Source organism: Nerophis ophidion, linkage group LG05 (assembly GCF_033978795.1).
Source record: "Nerophis ophidion isolate RoL-2023_Sa linkage group LG05, RoL_Noph_v1.0, whole genome shotgun sequence".
NCBI classification, from domain to species: domain Eukaryota; kingdom Metazoa; phylum Chordata; class Actinopteri; order Syngnathiformes; family Syngnathidae; genus Nerophis; species Nerophis ophidion.
This window is the reverse complement of record NC_084615.1, coordinates 53,667,954-53,683,793: the sequence shown is the minus strand read 5'-3', so window position 1 is coordinate 53,683,793 and position 15,840 is coordinate 53,667,954.

Below are 15,840 nucleotides of genomic sequence, written 5' to 3'. Positions count from 1 at the left end.
TGTCGAAATTGTTAACCTGGTGCTGAGCAATGACTAAGCAAATGGTGAGACCTTTGACTCTCCTTCAAGTTATACACCCACCTTGTGAATTTTTTTCTGATTTGGGCTAAGAACTCACTGTTTTTAAGAGTCAGAGTTCTTGCCTTCATATGATCCAGCGACTGTTGGTGACGGGTATCGACGATAAAGAAAATCTCTCCAAAGCAAAGTCTTTTTGTTGGTGCAAATTAATCTGGTTGATTGAATATTGAAAAGAGTGTCTGTTTCTTCTCCCTCTGACCAAAACGAACACGGGGTGAGTGGACAGAGTCGAGGTCTGTGGGAGTCCGAATATTAGATATAAAATGCTTAATCATGCAACACCTCCCATGATACTTCACGCGCCAGCCACATCGTAAAATATATATTTCAAATTGCACAGCGATTGATAAATCACACTCTTGAACCGGGATTAATCACATGTTATTAATTGCTTGCATAAATAAAATGTGCCTAAGAAAAATCAACAATGTTTAAATACAAATGCAATTTGGCAGTCAGAATGTCATACAGGAACATTTTTAAATGTTTTACTGTAAGTCATTGATTTGCTCAAAACTTGGTAACAGAAAGCATAGCAAGAAATAAGTGAACATTTTGAAAGTATTTGCAATTATATAGCAAACCAGGTACAAATGTAATGTGCATTAACAGATGATGTAGTAAACACAGGAGCGTTTTTTCATGTTTTTTCTCGCCATCTCCGGGTATAAGTTGGATGTCAAAATCCTAATTTATAATGTGGAATTAAGTTTCACCAATTCAGAGGTGATGCAGCAACTCACCGGCTCAGTATGTCAATTTAACAGCTAGTTACCGTTCTCTGTGATCATTGGGCCGCCAATGGTTGTGCCCCTTAATGTTAAGGCACATAATAATAGTATTGCTAATACTAAATCAGCACTCCCAAGTCCAAGTCCATGGTTCTTGCCCTGAAAAAAGGTGGCGTGCCATCTCCAGGTTGGGGAGGAGATTCTCCCCCAAGTGGTGGAGTTCAAGTACCTTTGATCTTGTTCATGAGTGAGGGCAGTGTGGATTGTGAGACCGACAGGAGGATCGGTGTGGCATCTGCAGTGTGACAGACCCTGCATTGGTCAGTCGTGGTTAAAAATGTGAAGCTAAGCCGGCTCTCAATTTACCAGTCGATTTACGTCCCTATCCTCACCTATGGTCATGGGCTTTGGGTCATGACCTAAGGGACAAGATCAAAGGGGGAAGCCACTGAAATGAGTTTCATTTGTTGGGTGGTGGGGCTGTCCTTCAGATATAGGGTGAGAAACTCTGTCATTTGGGAGGCCCTGCTGTTGCACATCAAGAGGAGCCAAATGAAATGGGCCAGAGTGCTCCCCGAACACATCCATGGGAAGGTGTTTAGGGCACGTCCGACCGGTAGGAGACTACGGCCAAGACCCAGGGAACGCCCGGGAAGAGCTGAATGGAATGGCTGGGGAGAGGGAAGTCTGGGCTTCTCTGCTTAGGCTGCTGCCCCCGCGACCACAATATGGGTTAGCGGAATAAGATGGATGGTTTTCAAATGTTTTTAATATGCGCAGCGTTGTGAACCCGCCCACCTCAACCACGCAGGGAGGGGGGTTGGGGGTTTTGGTGCTTGCGGGGTGTATAACATAGTCAGGAATTGTGATGAATGCAAAGGATTCTGGGTATTTTTTGCGTTGCATTTATGTTGTGTTTCTGTGAGGATTTTCTCCCGAAATGTGTTTGTCATTCTTCTTTCGTGTGGATTCACAATGTGGCGCATATTAGTAGGAGTGTTAAAGTGGTTTATATCACAACCGTCAGTGTACTCTGTGTCACCCAGTATGCCTTGTAATCTCATACATGTTCCGATAGAAGCACTGAAATGCATATGTCCGTTCGGTACGCAAATAGCATTCTGTGAATGGCGGGCGCGATGACGTTCAAGAGGACGCAAATAGCAATCCGCCAATGGTGGGCTCGATGACGTTCAAGAGGACGTTAAGAGTAATATCATCACGGCACGCCCTTAATATTGTAGTCCGAGTGAAAATTGGAGAACGTTGACACCGGGTGATGTCCGGGAGAGGCATTGAATTCCGAAATCTCGCCGCAACAATCTGGGGGATCGGCGATTGTGCAGCTGAGCCGCGGGCTGCAGACCCCTGATCTAGACGATAGGGAATGGACCCACAAACCTAGGGCATACTTTTCAGGAGTCCATGGCAAGTGGCAGGTCACGGGGAGATAACCAAACCCTTTGCTCCACCTGGTAACAAAGTGCATGTGAGCGATGGCGGTTGGCCAGCCATTAGTTTCTTTCCAAGCTCTTTGCAACAGCTGCCCTTGTGTTGCACCATGCCAGGCATGCTCTGTGCAGGTGGGCCGACACTGATAGAACACTGGCATCAAACTCCAGTGAGAGAAATACAGTACGGCCTGTAAAACCATATGCCGCATGGACGGGTGACAAGCCTGCGGCGGAAAGGATCAGGGAATTGTGAGCATAGAACCCTGATAGATCGGCCGACCAAGTCAACGGTTGCAGATGCCCATGCACTGCATGGCTGCCTCCAAGTCATGGTTGATCAGCTCAGTTTGTTCGTTACTCTGGGGATGGTTCCCAGAGGATAGGCTGCGGGAAGCGCCAAGTGTCTTACACAACGTGCCCCAAACTGCAGAAAAAATTTGGGCCTGACTCGATGCCTTACTTCAGACACATAACGGGCATGCCGCCACAAACGTCTTTGTATCCGGTTTCAGGATAGGCCGCCAGAAGTGAGGAGGAGGATAGTCTAGTACATGCCCAGGTGGCAAGCAAGAACCCAGCCCAACACGTCAGAGCAAAGGTCAGAAACGACAAATAGGGGTCCAGTCGGGGAACCCTCACATGACGGAGAATAACTTACCTTTTGAAAATGTTGTTTTGTGAATGTTACCTTGAAATACAAGTGTTATAGTATTTACTACGCCCATTATCCTTTGTTTAAAGCAGAATTTTTGATGACAAACAAAAAAAACCCGAAATAACTGAGAGGCCAAAAAGTTGTTCTCTTTACCCGCACAAAATGTACGATAAAAAGAAGCAAAACCATGGCTCTAAAACAAAGGTACGGACATAATGACAGTTGACAGCTATTAGCATATGTTACCTCGATCAAACATGGCGGAAATGTCTGTTGCAAGATATCGCAGTAGTAAACAGTAGGGATGTGGTACTCGCTATAATCCTGTGCGGGACAATCCGCTTGAAAAAAAAATGGTGATATCAATCGAGATCGGGTGATATGAAAAAAATAATTGTGATAATTTTTTTTCGCCGTATCACGCAGCCCTACGATCAGCTCAGGTCCCTTTTGTTTTCATTTGTTAAGTTTATTACTTTGGTCGAAGTACTGACGGAATCCTGCAGCCACAATTTTTCATTGTATTTTCATCCAGGTGCTTGTCAATGTCTCGTATTCCCGTTGAATCTCGGCTAAGGTCCAAATGAACACCAAACAATTAGTCGTCTCCACAGTCCAAGACTTGCTTTTCTCAATTTTTTGCTGCTATTTGGTCGCTGCAGATGGTGCGGATTCAGGGGGATTTTGCTTGAAATAAGCCCGCCAACCTCGATACGCATTTAGCTCGGCTCGCTTTCTCCAGCTTTCCTTTGGAGCCGGAATTGAATAATAAAAAATAAAAAAAAATCAGAGTGCCATGGCAATGGAAAACGAAAGCTTTGAATTTGTACTCCGAACCAGCTCTGGAACTGGTGCCGTGGAAATGGGGCATCCGGGAATGTCTGGAATCCATCCCTTGGGAAGCGTTGTGGGGCTTTTGGGTAACTGTGCTTTTTAGGACACAGCTACTTCTTGCTGTAGTGACACCATCCACGACACTCTTAAGTTAACGTTAAAGTACCAATGATTGTCACACACACTAAGTGTGGCAAGATTTGTCCTCTGCATTTGACCCATCCCCTTGTTCACCCCCTGGGAGGTGAGGGGAGCAGTGGGCAGCAGCGATGTCGTGCCCGGTAATCATTTTTGGTGATTTAAACCCCAATTCCAACCCTTGATGCTGAGTGCCAAGCAGGGAGGTAATGAGTCCCATTCTTATACTCTTTGGTATGACTCAGCCGGGGTTTCAACTCACAACCTACCGATCTCAGGGCGGACACTCGAACCACGAGGCAATTGAGTAGGTTACCAGCAATTCTTACTGTTCCAGTAAGATGGTCCATGAGGCCGCCACCGCTATTCCCTGTTCCGATTAACTTATCTAAGACGCGGCTGTCAGCGCGTCTTCATACCACAGTTAGGACGTCCACCATATTGACATCATACCCTCCAGCTATGATGACCTCATCGCTGCTCTTCCCTGCTCTGGTGAGGTCATCCATGTCGCAGCTTCCATGGCCTCCTCTCCCGGAGCGCACCTCGAGCGCTCAACCTCAACAGCAATTTTGCTCAAACCTTAAACATATCATAATATAACACCCCTTGTATGTCAAAATACAACACATTGAAGTTGTTGCTGTAACCAGTGGATCAGGACAATTTTTCTTCCCAATGAGTTTTTTTTTAGACTTTCGAAAACACCTCAGGAGGAAGTGCACTTATGATTGTGCAATATGCAGCAGTTGCCAGGAAACTGAAAGCTGCTCAAGTAAATGTAAGAGCAGGAAGATCAGGCAGATTCTATTTTTTTTGTGGGATTTATAATTACTGAAAATGTTCCTGTGTGCTGTGTTCATTATTTAAAGATTTTATTTTGATATAGTTACGTACAGTATGTTGATTTCGACAATTACCGTCTGTATGAATGACACGGCAATGCAAATTATTGTCTGCACCCAACCACAAAAGTCCACTGTCCATTATCCTCACTGAAAATGAATCTAAGAGTCAAATAAAAAAGATTAAAAGATTACAGTTGGTACAAAATGCGGCTGCTAGACTTTTGACAAGACCAAGAAAGTTTGATCATATTACGCCTATACTGGCTCACCTGCACTGGCTTACTGTGGCCTAGTGATTAGAGTGTCCGCCCTGAGATCGGTAGGTTGGGAGTTCAAACCCCGGCCGAGTCATACCAAAGACTATAAAAAAACGGGACCCATTGCCTCCCTGTTTGGCACTTAGCATCAAAGTTTGGAATTGGGGGTTCAATCACCATAAATGATTCCCGGACGCAGCACCGCTGCTGCCCACTGCTCCCCTTACTTCCCAGGGGGTGATCAAAGGATGGGTCCGATGCAGAAGACAAATTTCACCACACCTAGTGTGTGTTTGACAATCATTGGTACTTTAACTTAACTGTACACTTAAGATGCGATTTTAAGGTTTTACTTTTACGTATAAAATACTACACGGTCTAGCTCCAGCCTATCTTGCCAATTGTATTGTACCATATGTCCAAGCAAGAAATCTGCATATAAAAAATCCTGGCTTTTTAGTGATTCCCAAAACCCAAAACAAGTCTGCGGGCTATAGAGCGTTTTCTATTCAGGCTCCAGTACTATGGAATCAATCAATCAATGTTTAATTATATAGCCCTAAATCACCAGTGTCTCAAAGGGCTGCACAAACCACAACAACATCCTCGGTAGAGCCCACATAAGGGCAAGAATAACTCACCCCAGTGGGACGTCCGTGACAGTGACAATGATGACTATGAGAAACTTTGGAGAGGACCGCATATGTGGGCAACCCCCACCCCCCACCCCCAGGGGGACCGAAAGCAATGGATGTCGAGCGGGTCTAACATGATACTGTGAAAGTTCAATCTATAGTGGATCCAACACAACCGTGAGAGACCAGTCCAAAGTGGATTCAACACAGCAGCGAGAGTCCCGTACGTAGTGGAGCCAACAGGAAACCACCCCAAGCGGAGGCGGCTCAGCAACGCAGAGATGTCCCCGGCCAATACACAGGCGAGCGGTCCATCCTGGGTCCCGACTTTGGATGAGCGGTCCATCCTGGGTCCTGACTCTGGACAGCCAGTACTTCATCCATGGCCACCGGACCGGACCCCCTCCACAAGGGAGAGAGGGACAGAAGAGAAAAAGAAACGGCAGAATGCCCTCCCGCTAACAGTTAGGGATGCTACCTCAGTAGAAGCATTTAAGTCCCATCTTAAAACTCATTTGTATACTCTAGCGTTTAAATAGACCCCCCTTTTTAGACCAGTTGATCTGCCGTTTCTTTTCTTTTCTGGGGGGCGGGGGGGGGGGGGGGGTACAGGTCCAGTGGCCATGGATGAAGTGCTGGCTGTCCAGAGTTGGGACCCGGGGTGGACCGCTCGCCTGTCCATCGGCTGCGGACATCTCTGCGCTGCTGACCTGTCTCCGCTCTCGATGGTCTCCTGCTGGCCCCACTATGGACTGGACTCTCACTATTATGTTAGATCCACTACAGACTGGACTTTCACAATATTATGCTAGACCCACTTGACGTCCATTGCACTCTAGAGGGATAGGTATCACCCACATCTGCGGCCCTCTCCAAGGTTTCTTATTGTCATCCCACTGGGTTGAGTTTTTCCTTGCCCTGATGTGGGATCTGAACCGAGGCTGTCGTTGTCGCTTGTGCAGCTCTTTCAGACACTTGTGATTTACGGCTATATAAATAAACATTGATTGAGTCATATCACTACAGATCATCATTTTAATTTATCTGCATGATATATAAATATTGTATTTAAGACTAAAGTGGTGGACTGGCATCCTGACTAGAAGAGCTCCAAATGACATAACAGAATACATTTATGCATCGTAGAATGATACACAATGACAATGAGCATCACTGGCCACACTAAATGCCAAAAGGGGAGAACATTTCCAAGATGGCGGCGCCCGGACAGGCTGCGACATCGCGGAGCTCCTGCTAAAGATGGAACATTTGGCAGAAATACCGGAAAATTCTGTAAACTTTATGGCTGGCTCACATCGTGGTCACTCCGTCATCACGTACGACCGCCAGACACTTCTGGGTGTGGACATATCGGGCCGTTTTGGACTAATAGACGCGTGCTTGCTAGACCTGCTAACTAGCACGGGACTACTTCGGCGGCTACATCCAGCGGCCTGTGAAACAGGGGAGTCTAGTAGCAGCGGGGGCCGTCTACGGAGCAGACGCCAGCGGTGTGATCGGAAATGCGGATGCCGAGCGGGGCTAAAAACAAAGCAGAAGGCTAATCCCCACAGAACACCACTTCCCTCCATCCTGAAGCCGGATTTAAATAGAAGATGCGAGACTACTGGTCTGGGTAAGGAGTCAGTTAAATTCAGGTTCAGGGCAAATCATTCTACGGAGACAGCCCTCGCAAAAATGACTAATGATCTATTGCTAACGATGGATTCTGATGCGTCATCTATGTTGGTGCTCCTCGATCTTAGCGCTGCTTTCGATACCGTCGATCATAATATTTTATTAGAACCTATCAAAACACGAATTGGTATGTCAGACTCAGCCCTGTCTTGGTTTAACTCTTATCTTACTGATAGGATGCAGTGCGTCTCCCATAACAATGTGACCTCGGACTACGTTAAGGTAACGTGTGGAGTTCCCCAGGGTTCGGTCCTTGGCCCTACACTCTTCAGCATCTACATGCTGCCGCTAGGGGACATCATACGCAAATACGGTGTTAGCTTTCACTGTTATGCTGATGACACCCAACTCTACATGCCCCTAAAGCTGACCAACACGCCGGATTGTAGTCAGCTGGAGGCGTGTCTTAATGAAATTAAACAATGGATGTCCGCTAACTTTTCGCAACTCAACGCAGAAAAAACGGAAATGCTGATTATCGGTCCTGCTAGACACCGACCTCTATTTCATAATGCAACTCTAACATTTGACAACCAAACAATTAAACAAGGCAACACGGTAAAGAATCTGGGTATTATCTTCGACCCAACTTTCTCCTTTGAGTCACACATTAAAAGCGTTACTAAAACGGCCTTCTTTCATCTCCGTAATATCGCTAAAATTCGCTCCATTCTGTCCACTAAAGACGCTGAGATCATTATCCATGCGTTTGTTACGTCTCGCCTCGATTACGGTAACGTATTATTTTCGGGTCTCCCCATGTCTAGCATTAGAAGATTACAGTTGGTACAAAATGCGGCTGCTAGACTTTTGACAAGAACAAGAAAGTTTGATCACATTACGCCTGTACTGGCTCACCTGCACTGGCTTCCTGTGCACTTAAGATGTGACTTTAAGGTTTTACTACTTACGTATAAAATACTACACGGTCTAGCTCCATCCTATCTTGCCGATTGTATTGTACCATATGTCCCGGCAAGAAATCTGCGTTCAAAAGACTCCGGCTTATTAGTGGTTCCCAAAGCCCAAAAAAAGTCTGCGGGCTATAGAGCGTTTTCCGTTAAGGCTCCAGTACTCTGGAATGCCCTCCCGGTAACAGTTCGAGATGCCACCTCAGTAGAAGCATTTAAGTCTCACCTTAAAACTTATTTGTATACTCTGGCCTTTAAATAGACTCCCTTTTTAGACCAGTTGATCTGCCGTTTCTTTTCTTTTTCTCCTATGTCCCACTCTCCCTTGTGGAGGGGGTCCGGTCCGATCCGGTGGCCATGTACTGCTTGCCTGTGTATCGACTGGGGACATCTCTGCGCTGCTGATCCGCCTCCGCTTGGGATGTTTTCCTGCTGGCTCCGCTGTGAACGGGACTCTCGCTGCTGTGTTGGATCCGCTTTGGACTGGACTCTCGCGACTGTGTTGGATCCATTATGGTTTAACTTTCACAGTATCATGTTAGACCCGTTCGACATCCATTGCTTTCGTCCTCTCCAAGGTTCTCATAGTCATCATTGTCACCGACGTCCCACTGGGTGTGAGTTTTCCTTGCCCTTATGTGGGCCTACCGAGGATGTCGTAGTGGTTTGTGTTGTGGTTTGTGCAGCCGTTTGAGACACTAGTGATTCAGGGCTATATAAGTAAACATTGATTGATTGATGATTGAAAATTGAAAAAATGTATTCACCTGTATTATATACGTATGTATGTTTTTAGATTGTATTTTTATGTAACTACAACTATCTAATTGTTTTATTCATTTGGCGGTGTCACATGACGAGTGACTCCATTTCACCAATCAAATGGAGCCTGTCAGTCACAAGACTGAACTCAGACTATACAATGTAAAAAGTGACATGCCATGACTCTTCAAAGATTACTTGCAAAGTACATAAAAGAACATTTAGATCATGCGCTGTCATCAGTGTCAGTAGAAATGTTTACATTTCAGAAAACAATAGTTCCACTTCCAACTAGAGAGAACATGTTGCGGTAAGTTGTAGATACTGTATTTCCTTGTGTAGCCGCCGGGCATGTAATATGCGCCTGCTTTGGATTACTGCCCGGGTCGAACTCGCTCCTTAAATTTATTAGCGCATGCTTACTTTTACCGCTGTCACGAGTGACGCTTCCCCTGTCGTCATTTCCAAAATGGCGGAGGAGTTTTATTTTGCTTTACTATGTGTAAACCAGGGGTCTTGTTCCACAGCCATACAGATCACACTGATGTTTGTGATATAAAACAACTTGTCTTTAACACTCTCACTAATATGCGCCACACTCTGTGAACCCACACCAAACACATTTCTGGAGAACATTGGCTCTGTAACACATCATAAACGCAACCTAAAAATTACCCAGAGTTCCAATGCATCCATGACTCTTGGCTATATTACACACCCCGCTAGCACCAAATGCCCCCCGCCCCCCCCTTCTCCTTGCGCCAGTTGAGGTGGGCGGGGTTGGGGGCGCGTGTATACAGTAATATAGCCATGAGGCATGGATGCATTGGATTTCTGGGTAATTCTTATGTTGCGTTTATAATGTGTTACAGAGCCAATGTTGTCCAGAAATGTGTTTGGTGTGGGTTCACAGAGTGTGGCGCATATTAGTAAGAGTGTTAAAGTTGTTTATATAACCACCATCAGTGTAAAAGGTATGGCTGTTGACCAAGTATGCATTGCAATCTCATATGAGAAGCAGCGATATGCATGCGTCCGACCGGCATGCAGATAGCATGGTGTAAAGGTGGGTGCGATGACATGTTGTAGAGCAGTGGTCCCCAACCACCGGCCCGTGGCCGCAGAAGAATTTGTTTTTTTCTTTTTTTTTTTTTATAACACACTCAATTTTTTACTGCATGCCATTGGTAAGCGCAGTGTTGAGAAGAGGTTTTAAAATTATTAGCGCCTGCTTACTTTTACCGCATGCCTTAAATAAGTGCAGGAGTGAGAAGAGGTTTTAAATTAATTAGCACCCCGGCGGCTATTCAAGGAAATACGGTAGTTTAACTGTTCGTAGGCTAATACTAGCCCTGGTATAACCAGTGTTTGTACAAGGCGTTACTATCGAGTAAACATATTAATTTTATCTGTGTTGAAACGCTGTTACCAATACGTTTGACGTAACGTGCCACGCTACTTTTGATGCGGACAAGAAAGGTTTAGAATCAGGAACTAGCTTTTTATTAGAACAAACTGCAGCAATGTGCACGCTACTTCTAATACTACGTGGGAATAATGAACATTCAATGAGGTGACAGTTATCAACAATAATAATCCTACAATACCCCTTTTGTGGCCTATGAGAGACACAGCCATTGACGCACGTACAATCGCTTTAACTATCAGTGAAAACAACGCACAACCATCTACTTCCAGTCCATAGACTACCAATTCTGAGCTGAAACTGCCAATTACTCTCGCTTCACTTGGCAACAGGCACCACTTTGAAGAAACACTCTAACGCACTCTTCTCTCATGAAATATCTCTCAACGGCATACACGAGATGTATAATAGTAAAACAAAAGTAATGCATTAATTACTTCCCTAGAAGTTAGTTACATCTATTAAATAGTTATGTTAGTAATTCAACTACTTTTTAAAGAAAGTAACAAGTAACTGTAGTTATTTACTTATTTTAAATAATCGTCCTAATGTCATAAGTGACTGTAAAATGTGCACATTTTGTAGCACATGCTGTAGTAGTGTCTCTCTCTCGCACACACACACACACACACACACACACACACACACACAATTTTGTTGTACTAGTTCTCCCCTTTGATTGCGTGGGTTTTCTCTAACTACACAAGTGTTCTTCTACAGCCCCAAAGTGTGCATGTTGGGTTAATTGGTGACTAGCAATTGTCCCCAGGTGTGAATGTGAGTGCAAATTAGGGATGGAGCGGTTTTTAAAAAAGCATCAAGCGCTCCGCAGCATACTTCCAGCTTCCACAAAAACATCCTGTCTGACTGCACTAACGAAGTACAGGTCTAAGAAAATAAAAAAATAGTTTACATAAGCACTTTGAACCTACACTCACTGGTTTTGATTATATGATATGGTTATGATTTGACTAGAAATACTGGCTAAAATGGCCCAATCATGTATTGCACTGAAAAATGTAATGCTTTTTGCATTTAATTGATGGACACTTTTGTTTGAGTTTAAACAAAGATAACGAGCGCTAACAAGGCCTGAACGTTATATTGATGGTCTATATTAACAGGGAAGTTTAAGTCGCTTTCTTTGGGGGGCACATCGTGGTTATGGCTGCCATCAGAGCGCCCCTGGTGACAGTTAAAATATATGAATATAAATATATGATATTGGTGCTCGATATTTTATTACACATTTCCGTATGCATTTGATTAATATATTTTTTTTACATAGACTGTAAAAAAAAAAATGGTACAGTAGATATTCCTGTAACAAACTTGCAGCTCAGTGGCCACATTTTTTAAAAGGTTTTTGCCTAATGTGTTTGTTTTACAGTATCCATCCATCCATCCATCCATTTCCTACCGCTTATTCCCTTTGAGGTCGCGGGGGCGCGGGTACCTATCTCAACTACAATTGGTCGGAAGGCGGGGTACACCCTGGACAAGTTGCCACCTCATCGCAGGGCCAACACAGATAGACAGACAACATTCACACTCACATTCACACACTAGGGCCAATTTAGTGTTGCCAATCAACCTATCCCCAGGTGCATGTCTTTGGAGGTGGGAGGAAGCCGGAGTACCCGAAGGGAACCCACACAGTCACTGGGAGAGCATGCAAACTCCACACAGATGTACTAACCCCTTCCACCGTGCTGCCTGCAAATGGTAAAACAGTACCACAGTTTTTTAAGGTAAAATTCTAGCAACTGAGATGCCAATTTCTTTTTTTTACCTCAAAACCTACAGTAATGATTTTTACCTTGTATTATTGCTAATGGCAAAAAATGGTACCACAGTTTTTTTTACAATAAAAAACTGGCAGCTCAGTTACCAGAATTTTACCGTAAAATCTGTTGTTGTTTTTACAGTGTACAAGTCGATGGATAACTTGCCTTTAAGCCAAACATATATTTAAGTGTTGATTTTTTTATTTAAACCCCCCAAAAATTTGAATGCATAAATACAATTGTGTCATTTATAGATATTAACGTTTTAAATATATGTAAATGACTGGAGCAGACGTATTTTGTCTACCAAAATAACAAGAACAAATACATTTAATGAGAAGAGAAAAATATATTTTATTGAATAATATTTTTAGGCTTTTGCAGGCCGTGTAAAATAATCTAGTCCTTGAGCTTGAATATGACATCTGTGGTCAATAATGTGGTTATAAAGATAGCACAGTTTACATTTTTTGTTCACACTAATCCTATCTAAAATCTTTACTTGTGCAAAGATGGACAGCATATTAACATCTAAATGTCCTTTAATATAAGCACACAAGGTTGGTATATTCTTGTAATTTAGTTAAATATTTTTTCAAAAGTAAAACATGGTAGGTTATTGGGCAGGGGTCCCCAAACTTTTTGACCCGGGGGCCACATTAGGTTAAAATAATTTTTCCGGGGGCCGGGCTGTATATATATATATATATATATATATATATATATATATATATATTATATATATATATTGTATCCTGCAGTCCTGGGTTCAAATCCAGGCTCGGAATCTTTCTGTGTGGAGTTTGCATGTTCTCCCCGTGAATGCGTGGGTTCCCTCCGGGTACTCCGGCTTCCTCCCACCTCCAAAGACATGCACCTGGGGATAGGTTGATTGGCAACACTAAATTGGCCCTAGTGTGTGAGTGTGAATGTTGTTTGTCTATCTGTGTTGGCCCTGCGATGAGGTGGCGACTTGTCCAGGGTGTACCCCGCCTTCCGCCCGATTGTAGCTGAGATAGGCGCCAGTGCCCCCGCGACCCCAGAAAAGGGATTAAGCGGTAGAAAATGGATGGGATGGATATATATATATACATATATATATATATATATATATATATATATATATATATATATATATATATATATATATATATATATATACATATATATGATGTCACGTCATCGATTGAAAATGCATTTTTAGACAATGTGATTTGCCTGAGCGGCTAGGAGACTTTGAGAGTAACAAACAACAAGCGGTAGAAAATGGATTCGAAATGACAGATTTAAAAAAAAAAACATTTTTACTTGGTACTTCCCGCGGGCCAGATCTCAAACGGATCCGGCCCGCGGGCCGTAATTTGAGGATCACTGCTATAGGGTATTATGAACTATCAGCTACACAACAGCTAAGTACACAATAGCAAACAAGCTACACATGCATAATAAGTGTCTTTAATTAAACAATGTTGCAGTCTAAAACAGCACATTTGTCTTTATAAGCAAGTATCGAATAATTCCATCCATCCATCCATTTTCTACCGCTTATTCCCTTTGGGGCCCCGGGGGGCGCTGGTGCTTATCTCAGTACAATCGGGCGGAAGGCGGTGTACACCCTGGACAAGTCGCCACCTCATCGCAGGGCGTATCAAATAATTACAGTTTCATAATGCTTACACATACAAAGTCTCCAAGGCATAAGCAAAGTAGAAAGTTTCTAGTAACAAATGTATCCGCATCATGTAACTTACTGTCATGACCTTAACTTAATTATTGTGGCGACCAGGTGTTATGCCCCTCACACCACAAAAAAAAAAAAAAACAACATACACCAATTTCAGGCGGTTGATTATAAATAGGTTCGCACTTTTCATACCAACCACTGTTCTCTTTTGGACTAATTTAACGTGATGAAACCTTTTCTAACATTCCACGCTACAAAATAATAAAGTGTGTTAATTCCAGCTAATGTCAAATTGGCCAGTACTGAAGCCTTCAATATTGGTGATATATTACAAGTAAAAAATAAATGGGACTCAACCTAATTAAAATGCACACACGTAAAAAAAAAAAAAAAGTCTAATTTGCAATCTAATTTCTAAATATACAATCTTTCTCAATGAGCAACATCACACACAAAATACTCAATGACCCACATTGCACTGTTGTTAGCATATTAATTAATTTAAAACTATGCATATTTTTTATATAAAGAGAAAACATTTTTTTTCATGAAAAAAACCCAAAAATATCTTAATGTATGATTTATTCCACGGTGAACTGCAAATATTATGGTGGTTAAACCTGTTACACATGTTGTGGAACATTGCCTTGACACCTGACCTGCACCAATACTGCTTGTATTGCTGCATCCAAAGCAAGAGCAAGTAAATCCATCCAAAACAAAATCTACCCACACTCTGCTTGTTTTCTCCAGAGCAGAATTGGCTTAGCCGTATCACCGCTTGCAAGGCCTGATTTATTGTCCTTGGAGTAAATGTGCAATATGCGCAAAATGAATAACAGATTGATTATGCATAGCCTCTTATGGCCCTTCTACTTCTCTGAACAAAACAGTCCAGTTATTGTCGTAATCAAACGTTTATACTAATCTAGAAATCTGCTTACCATGCAATATGGAATACCATGGAATATTGATATTTTTATGCAGCATTTTTATTAGTGAATACATTTCTGGCATAAAACAAGAGCCTATAGCTAACACAAATACATACATAGGGATGATATGTATTCCAATAAACAGATTAACTGTATGTCAATGTACGGTCAAATTGTCAACAAAGAGTCTTTCTCATAATTATGTGTCGGCATCTTTAATTGTTGCAAACATCATCAATATCCCAATATCTTATTAACAAGCACTTGATGCACGTTGGCTTTCATTACCAAATCCATCCATCCATTTTCTACCGCTTATTCCCTTTTGGGGTCGCGGGGGGCGCTGGCGCCTATCTCAGCTACAATCGGGCGGAAGGCGGGGTACACCCTGGACAAGTCGCCAGCTAATCGCAGGGCTCATTACCAAATCTGCATTCTTATTTGTGTGTGTTGGTCCGATTAATTCTTAGTGTTTGATGCTCCCCAGCTGTTTTCAATATCCACATCCTGTCTTTAGAACATCCCATAGAATCCACACATAGAAACCTTACAGATGTATTTGTCGCATTTGGGAAGTTAATTTGACTAAATATCCACAAATTCAAGACCACACAACCCAATCAATGTCAATACCTAATGCAAGCCTTACTAGCTTTAGATGACAACGCTCATGTCAGTGGACCCCAGGAAGAATAGCCTCCACTGCAGTGTAGACCAATGGGGATCCTTAATAAACTAAACTGTCATATTTATTCATTTTCAGTGTCACTTATCCTGAGTGGGATTCCTGGTGGGCCATCAGGGATCACAAAGTCGGATGATTTAGGATAAATATTTGGAGAAAACAAAAAAAGGCCCGAGTCAACCTCGTGACAGTATTCCTATCTGAAAGACCTTGGTAGGTAAATTTCCGGGAAGTATGGACGTTAATTATTTTAATTATCTATATAAATGTTGTATGCATTTCATGTCTCTATAAACATTTCAGACACTTGTATTAACCA